This window comes from Triturus cristatus, chromosome 8 (assembly GCF_964204655.1).
Source record: "Triturus cristatus chromosome 8, aTriCri1.1, whole genome shotgun sequence".
In the NCBI taxonomy this organism is placed as follows: Eukaryota; Metazoa; Chordata; class Amphibia; order Caudata; family Salamandridae; genus Triturus; species Triturus cristatus.
In genome coordinates this window covers 696,133,419-696,147,410 of record NC_140591.1, presented here as the reverse complement: position 1 = coordinate 696,147,410, position 13,992 = coordinate 696,133,419, and positions in this window count along the sequence as shown.

Below are 13,992 nucleotides of genomic sequence, written 5' to 3'. Positions count from 1 at the left end.
CTAATACGACGTCTCAGGGAAGTGTTTTATGTTGACGTTAACCAGGTGTTTGTTCAAATCCGGCATCTGTTCTCCGTCATAGAGGGAAAGAGCATTGACAAAAGCCAGTAGGTCAGGCTCTGTGATCTTGCAGTGAATACAGCCATCCTGTTCACTGCGAACTTCCCACTGAACTCAAAACTGCTCTCTGCAAAAGTGGCATCGTTAAAGCAATGCTTCGGGGTAACACGCTGGTAGGACGAGCAGTGTGCGACAAATTGGATTTTGGCATCATTAAAGCAAGCTCTTCTTTCCCAGCAGAAGATCTTCCTTTGCCAGATGCAGGAATCCAAGGCTGTTGCAGAAGCGTCTTTCAAAATATACCACTTGCTTGCCAAACATAAAAAAACATTTACAGATGCAGAGCTGGTGAAGAAATGTTTCCTTTCAGCAGCCAAAATTTTATTTGACAACTACACTAATAAAGCCACGATTTTAAAAGAAATCGGTGCATTGCAGCTATCGGATTCCATATGTGCACACAGAATAGAGGCATTGGGTCAAAACGTCCAGGAGCAGGTGATCAAAGCAGTCAGAGTCACCGTTCTTCAGCATTGCCATGGATGAGTCCACAGACATAGGCGATGTGGCCCAGATATTAGTTTGGGTGAGGTATCTGGACCAATCGCTTCTTCCCAAAGAAGAGCTCCTGTGCCTTCTACCACTGCAAGGGCACACAAGAGGAGAAGATATACTGGACAGCATGTGCAACTACTTTAAAACAAATGACATACCACTGAACACTTGTCAGCATATCAACAGATGGGGCTCCTACCATGGTAGGCCATGACAGAGGCTTCGTATCTATGCTTAAAAAGAAGCCCATAGGCCAGACTGATCGACTACCACTGCATTATTCACCACGAAGTATTGTGTGCAAAATTAAAGCATGGAGAACTGAATTATGTCCTAAAAGTTGCAGTGAAAATTAATTTTATCTGTGCCAAAGCTCTGAACCATAGACTTTTTAAAGCAATGCTGCAGGAATCTGAAGCGGAATATACAGACCTCTTGATGCACACTGACGTGCGATGGCTAATCAAAGGGAAGGTTCTGGAGCAGTTCATCGCATTGCTTCCTGAAATTGAACTCTTTGTGAACAGTAGAGGCCGATCATTCCCAGAACTAACGGATGTGAAATGGCTTATTATGCTCCATTTTCTTTCAGATCTTTTCATACATTTTAATGCTCTCAATTTGACCCTGCAAGGTAAACAGCTTGTGGTATTTATGCTTTTGAAAGTAAGCTTGTGCTATTCAAAGAACAACTGGATGATAGTGACTTCACCCACTTCACAAAATTGTTGGCTGTGATGCTGAGGTTTCCAGATGCACAAGAAATGTTGTCAAAGCTAGATCATGGTGCATGTCTTGAAGACATTTCTGGGGAGATCAAGCGCCCATTTTCTCAATTCAGAGCCCTCACTCCTCTGTTCAGGCTGGTTGAAAACCCGTGGATGGTGAGTGCACTAAATCTTGACGTTTTGCCCTTATTAGCATGGAAAGGGCTCAAGCAGAAATAGACCTGATTGACATGCAGCACAATTCAGCGCTCGAAGCATCTTTTTTGGGGCAAGCACCAGAAGAATTCTGCTAAATTGTGCCTTCTGACAAGTTTTCTCTTCTTTTTACAGTGGCCCATAAGGTAATTTGTATGTTTGGGTGAACATATACTTGTGAATGTTCATTTTCCACAATGGGACTGTTGAAGAGCAAACTCAGAAATAAACTTACAGACATGCATCTGGATCAGCTCTCAAGGCTTGCCGTTTCAGACTTGGTACCAGATTACAGAAAACTAATTAGTGACCTGAAATGTAAAATAAGTTCGTAGTGTTCGTCTTTGACATACCCATTTTTTGGACTCTGAAGCCTGTGCTGCAATGGGCATGTGCTGAATATCCCGTTACTGCAAATTGACATGCAATCCCACTTAAGATTGCTATTGTCTGATGATAAAAAATTATTATACAAATGTGCTCCTTGTAGATACATCTGCTTTGGAAATACAGCATTGTCTAGTAATGTTTCGAAACGGTAGTGATTTCTTCCCCCTCTAGCCCCGCCCCCACTGGTGCAGCCCTCGGCCACAAACGACACTGCAAATTTGGCCCCAGAGAGAAAGTTTGTGAGTACCCATGCTCTACATGAACAAGGGATGCAGAAAAGCTACCTATCTGCTGGACTCAAGAAGCTACACCTGTTTGATTGACGGTATGGTATGTGGGGGAAAGCATGGGAAACAGGCCATACAAGACTGTTAGGAGAGGTGAACACATGGACGACCTCCATTAGGCACCTACCTAAAACATTGTCTGCTCATGCACTTGTTTTAGTGATAAGTATTCCTACACATACCCCACCCCCAATTTCAATGGAGATTCCAAGCGTCCTCCTCATTAGACCAGTTTTTTAAAGGAGTGAGGGCGCGATTGTAGACTACTTCGATAACAATGTGGGCTATGTACACGGTGACAATACTATATGGAAGGCATTTAAGGTGACACTAAGGGGTGCATGTAGGGGTCTTTAGGCTGGGGTTCTCAAATCCATACGCTCCCGTCTCAAACACATAGAATCCCTACTATTGGAACTAGAGAGGATGTAAGAATCAGCCCCTGGTCCGATACTCCTCAGGATTCGGGCGACGCTATATGGGGTCCACCTCTCGACGTCACCAACTTCCTGCACTAAAGGCACGGAAGACTGGAGCAATCAAGCGAGGGAAGGGAAGGATGGGAACAGCGGGGAGTAGAACCTGTAAAGAAAGAATTAACATACAAACAAATAACATAGATACACTGCCAAATCAGTTAACTACTCTCAATAATTCTCGCTACCAATTCAGCAGTTCTATTAAAGTATTTCCTTAATTCATCTTATACACGCACACCAACACTCGTTTGTGCAAACACTCACACTTGAGCCTGCTGACCCAAAACAAATAGTATCCCCCGTATCTTTGGGGTATTTTGGTGAAACTATATATATAGGTAGGACAATTAAAGAGGATCTGTCGTCTCCTCCTCTGATCCTTAAGTGTAGAGAATTATCAGGGTGCTGTGGCTGGGTACCTCTAAAGCGTACTGAACACACCCCTCTGGGAGGCCCCCTATCAGAGAACCTATATTGTCTGTTCTACTGTTCCTGTAGGAGATTGCCTGATGGCTGCCGAAAATGTCCCTTCAGCGCTGGCCCCTATGCTAATTGTCAATGACCCCCAGCCAGGACAGAAACAATGAACAGGTCCTAAACTAAGTACTGTACATGGCGGTTACTTCACCGCTTTATTGCAGACACCCACACTGGTGAAATAATATCCAGACCTTTCAGGTAAAGTAATTTCAGGGATTCTGTCTTTTACCCGTAGATTAGGTCCATAACCCCCTCAATTGCGACCCTGTGACGGTATGCTAAAGAGATATCAAACTCCTCTGGGGATTAACACATGTCACCACTGATACTTGCAGTTATTGGATACTCCGGATTCCGTCTTACTCCTACACGCTACCTTCGCGTGTAACGCGGACTCCAGCTGCAACACTTCTTTGGTGCCGAAGTGAATCGAAAATAGCCTTCGGTCCGGCCTCGTAACAGCAAGCCAGTACAGTCTGTAATGCCCCCCTCCAGGGATTGCGGACTCCGCCGCCTGTGACTTCGATGCCGATCTCTTCGGCCGACGCGACCAAAATGCGGGAAAAACAACCGTAACAAGTTCCCGCTCCTCAAGTCTTCAGATTCGATAATTACGCACAACGTCGTGCGTGCGTTCAGGGCGTTTTATGCCCATGGCTCCTCCCAATCATGCACATGGCATTCTGGGAATTGTAGTCGTGGCAGGCGCTCTGAGCCCAGATCCTGACAGAGAACACATGAAATCATCCCAAGCTTGGCCACATTGGTGGAGATATGGGAGAGGGTCACTGAATACAATGACACGGCAGAACAGGTAGTCCAGCACATGTCAAGGAGGTGGAAAGCCAGAGTTTATGGTGAGGGAGGCAGGCCAGGCCACACTTTAGCCAGCAAAATTAAAGAGCCCTGGGCGAGGTCACATATAGTTGAGGTTGCAACTGAGGCTGGCGCATTGTGCCATGATACGCCGGGTGTCATTAACGCCTTTGTTAGCTTTCATGAGTGCATGTACGCCAATGGCAGGTCTGCAGAGGAGGAGGAAACAGCGGACTACCTTGAGGACTCTGCTTTGTTGTTGGTTTCTCAAGGTCACAGAGAATTCCTGATGCAGCCAATTACTATAGAAGAAATAAAGGAGGCTATCTGCACTCTAGCTAACGCAAAGCAACTGGGAGTGATGGAATGCCTGGGGAGTTTTATAAAGAGTATGTTAATATATTGGTGCCATATCTACATCCAATGTATTTAGAATCATGTCAAAAACAGATTCTCCCATCAACACTCCGGGAAGCCCTTATAGTCACTTTAATCAAAACCCGATAAATCCCTACAGAAGTGTGAGTCATATAGACCTATGTCCCTCAAACAGATGTCAAGGTACTCGCCAAACTACTAGCCATACGGCTCCGACTCCTGCTACGGAACATGGTCCTCCCAGATCAAACGGTCCACGGCACAATCTGCGCACCTTATTCATGGTGCTCCATCAATTGGAACCCACACTATCGGACGCTGCAGAGGCTTTTGACTCCATCCAATTGCGATTTATGTTTGGGATACTACACCGAATGGGAGTCCCACAAGCCTTCTCGTGCTGGATTAAATTGTATGCTGCACCTGTGGCGAGAGTGAATAGGCACACATCCAGGACCTTCCCGATATTTAGAGACACACATCAGGGATGTCGCCTCCTACTCGCAATAGCGTTGGAGCCATTGGCGTGTATACTGCAACAGTGGCATGCAAATGCAGCACTGCACTTTCGCCAGCGACTGTTGGCCATATCGTTGTACGCTGACGTCATGGTGCTGTATGTGAGGGACCCTGGATCCAACTTAGAACCCCTTATGCCAGAATATCTATGATACAAATGGCACTCAGGCCTGGGTATAAATTGGTCGAAGTCAACAATATTTACCCTGGCACGGGACACCGTGCCACAAGCACTGTAATACCCTCTAGTGTGGTGTGACGACCCTGTCAAATACATGGGGATATGGGTACACAGAGATCCAAATTAAGTCATAAGCTACAATTATGGAAGGGCAATCTAAGGATTTAAAAATCAGGTATCGAGTTGGTCCAGGCCCCCCGCTGTCTTTTGCAGCCAGAATAGCACTTATGAAAATGGTAGTGTTGCAGAAATGTCTTTATTTGTTTACAAATATTCCTATACTCCTGAAGCAGATTTTTTTCCCCGTACAGTACACTCCCGATTAATTAGGTTGGCATGGGCAGGGAAGCAACCTAGGATAAGCTGCGATGCATTGACACTACCATATAGTCGGGGAGGGTATGAAGCCGCATTTCTGCAACTATATTATCTATGGGTGCACGCGCACTTTGCCCATTAATGGCAATGCCCACCAAAACCCACTCAACACATGGCAGTAGAAACGGACGATACCCATCTCATTCCTCTCAAAACAATGATTCCAAACACTCATGCAAGTCTGCCACAGAGGGAGAAAAATACAGTAGAAAGCACCACGCAAGCGTGGAGAATGTTGGGACAGAGTGCAGATAGACCCGCTCTATGCACCACACTTACCACAAATGTTGGGGGCACTCCAGCTGTTGCTTACAACTGATGTGTAGGCATTTCAATACATGATTGTACAATGCATCCCAGGTGGATAGGCGACCGATCCCTTTGGGACTGCTTGACAAATGGAATACCACACTTGCAACCCTGCTCGGTACTGAACACTTGTACACTAAGGCAAATTAACTTTAAACTGTAACCTTAGAATCATCCACTTTAAATATTTACATCAAATGTACTATATACCCAGATTCAGCGATGTAATTTTGGGCTCCGGGAGGCAGCAAACTGTGTTTGATGCGGAGCACCGGATGCTGATTTTTTTTTTACAGCTGGCATGGAGTTGCCCACTGGTTCACCTATATAGAGGACGCATGAACTCTCAGAGGTGGTTCTGGAAACAGTAGAGTGCGCTCCTCAAACCTGCCTAATGGGTCGGGTTGACCTCTACAATGAGCAAATCGCGAACTGGCGGCTATAGCACTGTTGTTGGCAAAGAGTAGGGTCGCCATACACTGGGGTAAAAATATTTCTCCAAAACCAACACTGGCTAAAAGACGTGGCATACTGCCATGCTCAACTTGAAAGTTATGTTGAGGAACTCCCCCAAGCATCTCGACCAAAGGGTATATGGAGCAACTTCACCACATATCTACTAACTGTCCAGAATGAAAGGTAAAAATGTGAGTCTAAATAAACCTTGAACAGAATTTAAAATGCTGTATAACTTGATTTGAACAATGTGGGTTATTACTGATGTACTGTGATGATACATTGATACCAATGTTTGTTGTGATATGTTACTGGAAAAAATGCATTAATAAACTAATAATAAAAATACATGACTGTTAGGCTTGGCTATGGGCTGTAGCAATTCTGGCCTCTCTAGAAAGAACACTGAAATAGGGAACGTTCGGAGTAAGGGAGGTGGGAGTTAGGATAGGCGAAAAAATGATCTAGGCTTATTAAAAGACCTGTAGTGCGAGACACAATTTCAACATCTGGTTGTTATATACATTTTTGTCTTTGAATAAAGTGGTTTAAAAAATTTGGGAATCCAATGGATACAGACTCAAGGAAAAATCAATCAACACTAAACAAGTTAAGGTCAAATAGCTGTGCTCCAGGACCAGCTTCCATTAGTGCACATAACGTATCAAAGTGAAGGAATTCACTTGATAGAAATTTCAGTGGTAGATCCTGCTGCTTCAGCTGTTCATACGTGTTGGGTAGCAGCGGTCATGAAGTCATAACCTAAAATTGACCCACATGTCACACTACCATTAAAGGCATTTCTCGAAAGTCGAGCCACACCATCAGGATTCCGAGGGAAGTTTAAATCCTCCCTGCGTCACGAAAGGGCACAAACGCTCTCCATCACGACAGTGGGAGACTGACAAATTCCTAATGAATCTATAATTATTCGCTTAATTACAGAAGCCACAAAGGTAGTCCTTCTGTTGGCTTCACAGATACAGATTACCAGGACCCTGTACCAATTTAGTCAGCAACATCTCAGACTTTGTTGCATCCCTTATCGTTAATGCCAGCGCCTTCTTCCTCCTTGCAGACCTCAACTTTCACCTAGAAGACTGCACTGACCCAAAGTCTACTAGAAAACCCTGGAAACATGGGCCTCACTCAGCCCACTACAGAACCCACCGACACTTCTGGAAACCTATTCAATCCAATTTTTACCTCAATCAGCAACATCACAGCCAGCAACTATGAACTGGACAGAACACACCCATATCCATTTCAGAAAAGCCATCCCGTACCATCACAGACCTACCACTACTGGAATCATCCGCTGCAGCTTGAAAAGCATCTCAGAAGAGTAGTGGACCTCCGCCCTCTAAGAGAATCAACCCAAGCACTCCAGCGACTTGCTGAAAGCCGTCAAAAACCTCAATAGCTGGATCACAGCATGCGCCAACACCCTGACTCCCCTGAAGTACAACCCAACGTCAAGAGCCTGACCACAGGCTAGCTGGTACACAGAAGAACTCAGGCTGCCAAAACAACTGCAAGCAACTGGAGCACAAATGGAGAAAAAGGCAAGACAATGCTGATAAAGACATCCTCAAATCTGCCCTAAGAAACTACCATCAGCAGATACAGAACACTAAATGCACAGCTCTTGCAGATCGCACTAGTGCCAACACTACCAGCAGGAAGGAAATCTAAGCCATGATCAAAGAATTCTCCACGCCTCCAGCAACATCAACCCCTTACAAGACCTTTCCAACAAGCTCTTTGAAAAATTCTGTAACAAAATCACCTCTATATACAGCAACTTCGACCCTCAACCAGACCTCGCCACCTTTGTAACTTGGCATCCCATTACAGTTAATGAATGAACCCTGACCTCGTGGCCTGCCATCACTACCATTAAAATCGCTGTCAGCTTGAAGCCCATTCACTCGGGCGCTCCATCTGTCCCTTACCCCCACCATAACTTCACAAAAGGACTCCTACCAATCAGCAAAGCACTAATACCTATCCTCAATGCCTCTATCAACTCGGCCACATTCCCAGACACCTGGAAACATGCCACCGTCATGGCCCTGTTCAGGAAAAACATCTGCTGACCCAGCCATGTTTTCTAACTACAGGCCCCTCGCCCTTCTACCACACCCAGCAAAGGTCTTGGAGAAACTAAACAACTGATGCCTCATTGACCACCAGCTCCTCAACACCACACATTTTGGATTCAGGCCCAACTACAGTATAGAAACAGCACTCATCGCCGCCACAGACAACATCCACATGATCCTTGAAGAGGAGACATGGCAGCCCTCATTCTCCTGGTTCTCTCTACAGCATTTGACAGTCTCTCACTCCATCTTCATTAGGCTTCTGCACGAGATTGGCATCCAAGGGCCCGCTCTCCGCTGGATCTGTTCCTTCTTAACAGATAGAACACAAGGTGTGAGCCTGGCACTTTATTCCTCTGAAGCCCACAAACTCATCTGAGGAGTGCCTCAAAATTAATCGCTCAGCCCCACCCTCTTCAACGCATACATGACCCCTCTGTCCAACGTAATCTGCACGCACACAAAATCAACATCCTCTCCTACACAGACATGCAACTCATACTCTCCTTCTCAGACAAGACCACCCAACACAAGAAAGTTCACCGCCTGCATGTCTGAAGTTGCTAACTGGATGAAAGACAAGTGTCTCAAGCTCAACAACAACAAGACCGAGGTAGTGAGCTTTGGCAAGAACTTACTATGGGACTCCAACTGGTGGCTGGCTGAACTCAGAGTCACACCAAGAACCTACGCCAGAAACAATCAACAGCAAACTGGCTATGACCGAACAAGTGAACGCTATCACTGCATCCTGCTTCCATACCCTGAAGATGCTGAGAAAGATCTTCAAATGGCACCCAAACAACACTAGAAAAACTAATTCATACCCTAGTTGCCATTAGATTGGAAAATAGGAATACCAATGTGAGGAAGCATTTCCCAAACCCCCTACATACCATATTTCTGACCGACACCTCCCTCAGCTGACTCGCGATTCCAAAGAAAGACCTTTGCAAACAGAAAAGACAATTAGTAAAAATAAATCACCAACGAAGGACTATCGTAATCTTGGACAGAGAGGTGAAGTCAGTGGGAACAGCAACCAATCACCGGATCCTGGAGGGAGTGAAAACGACAGGACGGAAGGAGAGTGAGGAGAGAATGGGAGCCGTATTTGGAAGACAGAACAAAATGAAAAGCGAGACACCTGCCGGGACTACTGATCAGAGGGAGGAAGACTCGGAGCCTGCCGAGGTCTCCGACCTGTGGAGTGAAGAGTGGTGGATATGTACCGAGTGAGCAGATGAGCAGCCGCAACTCAGAAGAGTTGCGGCGTAGTGAGACATTGCAGCAGGAAGGGTTGGGAATGTATTGCAGGAGGGAGGGAGGCATTGGGGACATGGTGAAGGGGAGCACCATATTGTTTTTTTTGTTTCTGCGTCGTATCACGGGGGAGTCTCTCCCGGCCATCCCTTTTTGGTCCTCTTATACTACCGAAGCCCAGACAGTGGGCGGAAGCCTTAATTAAGTTAACACATTGTCACCCTGGTATATAGTTAAATCCTTAAGTTCCAAAAGGAAGGCACTTAAACCCTAAAACACTGGATAAGGATTACCCAAATTTAGAGAGGAAAAGTTGGGGTATAAACTGCCTAAACTAGTTTTTATCATGGTTTTGATTCAATAACAATATTACAAGGCAATGAAATCAAACTTAGATGATAGTTACAACATTTAGAAAGTGACTTGAATGCATGCCTGTGTACCCATATGGGTCCTTTTCTCCTTGTACATTAGGTTTTATATAGTGGAGTCCACCATGATGAAAGGTTGGCCATCTATGATGTGACTCTTTTCCCCATTCTCCCCAGATTTTCATGTATTTTTGTGGCAGCCTTGGCATTTATATAGCAGTGTGATCTGTCCTTATTTTATGTCCATTCTGAGATCATTGGTACCTCTGAGCAAGCCCATTTCTTAGCAATGCCCCTTTGGCCACAATGAATCCCTGGTTCATCAGAAGCGTCTGGTATTTGTTCAGATCTGATGCCTCCCACATTCCCAACAATACCAGGATACTGCGGTGTCTATTGATTGATCCACTGTTCTTCCTAACACTCGGCTTATCTTCTGCCAGTTGCTTTGTGTCACAGGACTTTCCCATAATGTGTAAAAAGATACCTTTTGCCCCCACATCCTCTATAGGTACCTGTTGCTCTGTGCCCTCCCACATTTACGCAGGTATTTTCTTGGGCAATGGACTCTATTGAGGTCCTTGAGTTGTACCATCTTATAAATGGCATCTATCAACACTTCCGTAGGGGACCTGAGGACCTCCACCTACATGTCATGTTCAAGTTTTCCCAATGTCTTACTCTCACTTACTTCATAAGTTGTCCAGCCACCCCTTTTGTGTTGACCATCAAAGTGGTGTGTTAAGGATTTTGCACTCTGTTACATATTCGTCCAGTAGTCTCTTTTCTAAAGGCGAGTACTCCACAGCCTTGTCATGTGTCCATATGATGGTGCACAATGCATGCCTAATTCAAAGATCTTCATAGGTCTGCGCTTTACGCTGTAGGTGCGCACAAGGGGAAATCCCATTGGTGTACCATACTTATTTCAACGTGATATCCAGATTCATCCAGTTTGTCTGAATCCCTCAAGGGTAGCCACTGCTTGAGGCTACCTGGTACACACCCATAACAGTGTTTAGGTGGGAGCAAACTGTTTTCCTAACCAGTTTTCTTGTCAGTAGAGGCTGCTACAGTGCAGTAGTGGTGAGGCGGGGGATGAAAAAGAAAAAAAAGAAACATCTACTTACCTGCCGCCTCTCCTCCGTCTTACGTAAAACACAGGAAGCACACAGGTTCCCCATAGCCAATCATGTCGCTGCTGTCACCAGCATGACCGCAGAATCAGGATTGGTTTGAGTGCCGTGGTTAGGTGCTCAGACAGGGACTGGGAGCCCGTGCATGGTCTCCACCCAAGGTGGGTAAACAGCCGGGTGGAGAACATGCTAAGTGTGCATGACTGTTTGGCTGACCCAAGACGGCTGACCAAACCGTCATGCACACTTAGAAAGTGCCCATCCCGCCTCCCCCCTTCTCTTTGAGCTGCCCAGCCCCGCCTGGCACTACTTCTGCAAAGAGAACATGCAATTACCCTTTGGTACTGAAGGCATTTCTATCCATTCTGAAGGCTGGTTCATCTAAGGGGTGTGTACCATATTATTTACTGTGCCAAGTGGGGCTGCTTCATAGTATTTTTGCAATGCTAGGGAGCACTATTCTTCGGATACTGGTCTGTGTAGTGTCTTTAGTGATAATCTTGAGTGAGACGTAACCTGCCCAGAGTAATCTCCTTGTCAAGTCCCTCCAAAAACTTTGTGAGGATCATATGGTATATGATGTATAAAACGTATATGAATCTTGGGAGGGTGATCATTTTAGGAGTGCTGCCCTGCCTAGCAGCGACAGTGGAAGCCTGACCCCGAGAGCTATATCATTGTCAAGTTGGTTTAGAGCGGGTCAAGGTTGCCATGTGTAGTATGTTTTTTCATCATGCGAAATTCATATGCCTGAAATGCTTATATTCCCCTCTACGGAGTAGAGAGGTCACTTCACTTGGCATTCAATGCCCCATGGAGAAAAGTAGCATTTTCTCCCAATTTATGTCAAGCTTCAAAAATCTTTCAGATGTATCAAATATGCATTCAAGCTAGTTAAAATGTTGTCTGATTTGGCTACGTACAATAGTTTACAGTCCGCCTAGAGCAAGACTATCATGACAGTTGGCATCTCAGACCCACCTTCTTATTTAGGCATCCTTTCAAATCTATTCTGCCAATGGCTCAAAAATGAATGCATTGGGGACAGCCTTGGCTTGTCATCCAATTGGAAACATTCAGGACTGTGCTCTATTAACCGTCACCCTGGCTTTGGTTCCGAATATAGAAAACAAATCTATGATAGAAAGTATGGACCAAACGTACAAGTTACTTACCTTCGGTAACGATGCATCTGGTAGAGATGATTCTAGCCTCAGATTCCTTAACGTAGAATTATCCCCAGGTGTGAGACTGGACCCGGAAAACTTTCTTTGCCCCAGCATCTGTGCGCCAGGGGGCGGTACCACGCGATCCCACCCTGACGTTGTCCACGGGCGTGACATCAGCGAGGTCACATAAGCCCCACCCCGGCGCTCTGACGTCAGTTTTATTCGGAGAACTTTTCCACGCCACAACGCGGAGCCATCACAAACAAAACTGTGGAGAGTACGGGAACAGTGTGTGAAGAATTAGTGAAATAGAAAAGAGAGAAACGAAAAGGTGAGAAACATGACCAGTTGGAAAAGTGCCAATACGAAGGTACAAACAGCCATAGCGGCGAAAGCCATAGCAGCGAGAGAGCAGAGCACCGCTCTGTGGAACACCCTCTCCAGCCAAGGTGACTGCCTCCAAGGAGGCAGAAAGCATAAGGGAGAGCACAATGCACAACATTGAAGGGCAACAAGCCCGGAACAGAACAGCAATTCACCCCTAGACGACACCATCAATGAGGGCCGTATCCCCTGAAAGGAGCGAAAAGGCAGATGTAGAGGCAAAACAACCCTCAACATAGTGGACTGCAAGGGAATCAGAAACCCTATACAAGCAAAAGGGAGAAGAGTAAAAGGAGGCCCGACACCAGAGAAAAAACCAGGGTGTAGGGATGCAGAAGGACACATGAACCAACAGACCATGTATCATAAAGGAAGGGGTGGAACAATCAAGCAGAACGAAGCATCCTGCCCGGGAGGAACGAAGGCGGACACCCACAGAAGACAAGCCACCCGGAGGGAGAGAAGTGCAGAAAACCAACTGAAGGTCCTCGCAGAACGGGGAGGAAGGGCAGGCTGTGAAGGAATCTGCGGCTAGAATCGTCTCTACCAGATACATCGTTACCGAAGGTAACTTGTACATCTGATAGAGACTACTAGCCGCAGTTTCCTTAACGTAGAATAGATACCCTAGCCATACCCAGAGGGGAGGAGGGCCTGCGAGAGAACCTCCCCAGTATTAGAACACAGGGCCCCAGCAGGGGACGTGTCACAGGGACAAGGGCGGCCAAGCCCCCACCAAGCAGAAGTAAGCAAGAACAAGGCGAAGGGAAGACTAGGAGACCCCAAGCCCATTCAAGGTACAACGGCCACAAACCCCCGTAGGGACAGAGATTTGCAGAAGAGCACCCAGGCGGAAAGAACGACCCCAACTCCAGGGAGAAGAGGCAGGGCCGAAAGCAGGGCCTGCTGCAGGAAAACCGACAGTGACAGAAAACAGCAGAACAGGCATCATCCGCAAGGAAGCAGGCAAGGCAGGAACAGCTCCGCAACCAAGGAACGCAGGCCTAAGAAGAAAGGCGCAGGCGCGCAAAGCCCCAGCAGAACAAGAGGCAGGGGCACAAAGTAGCACAACAAGGGCCACGACAGTGGGCCAGCACAAGCAGGCGTGCACAGCCGGAAGCGGACAGCACCATGGAGCAACGCACCCAGAACAAACCAGGCGCAGGCCGAGGCCAGGAAAATGCAGAACAAGCCCCAAAGGAGGATCGTGCAATAGACACACACCGGCCCACGAAGAGAAATGGAACCAGCCATAAGAGAAAAAGGGGAAGACACAGAAGATGGACCAAGCCACCAACCAGAACACAGGAAAGCCAGGAGAATCCCAGCCCCGCTGGAACACCAGGCAGAGGA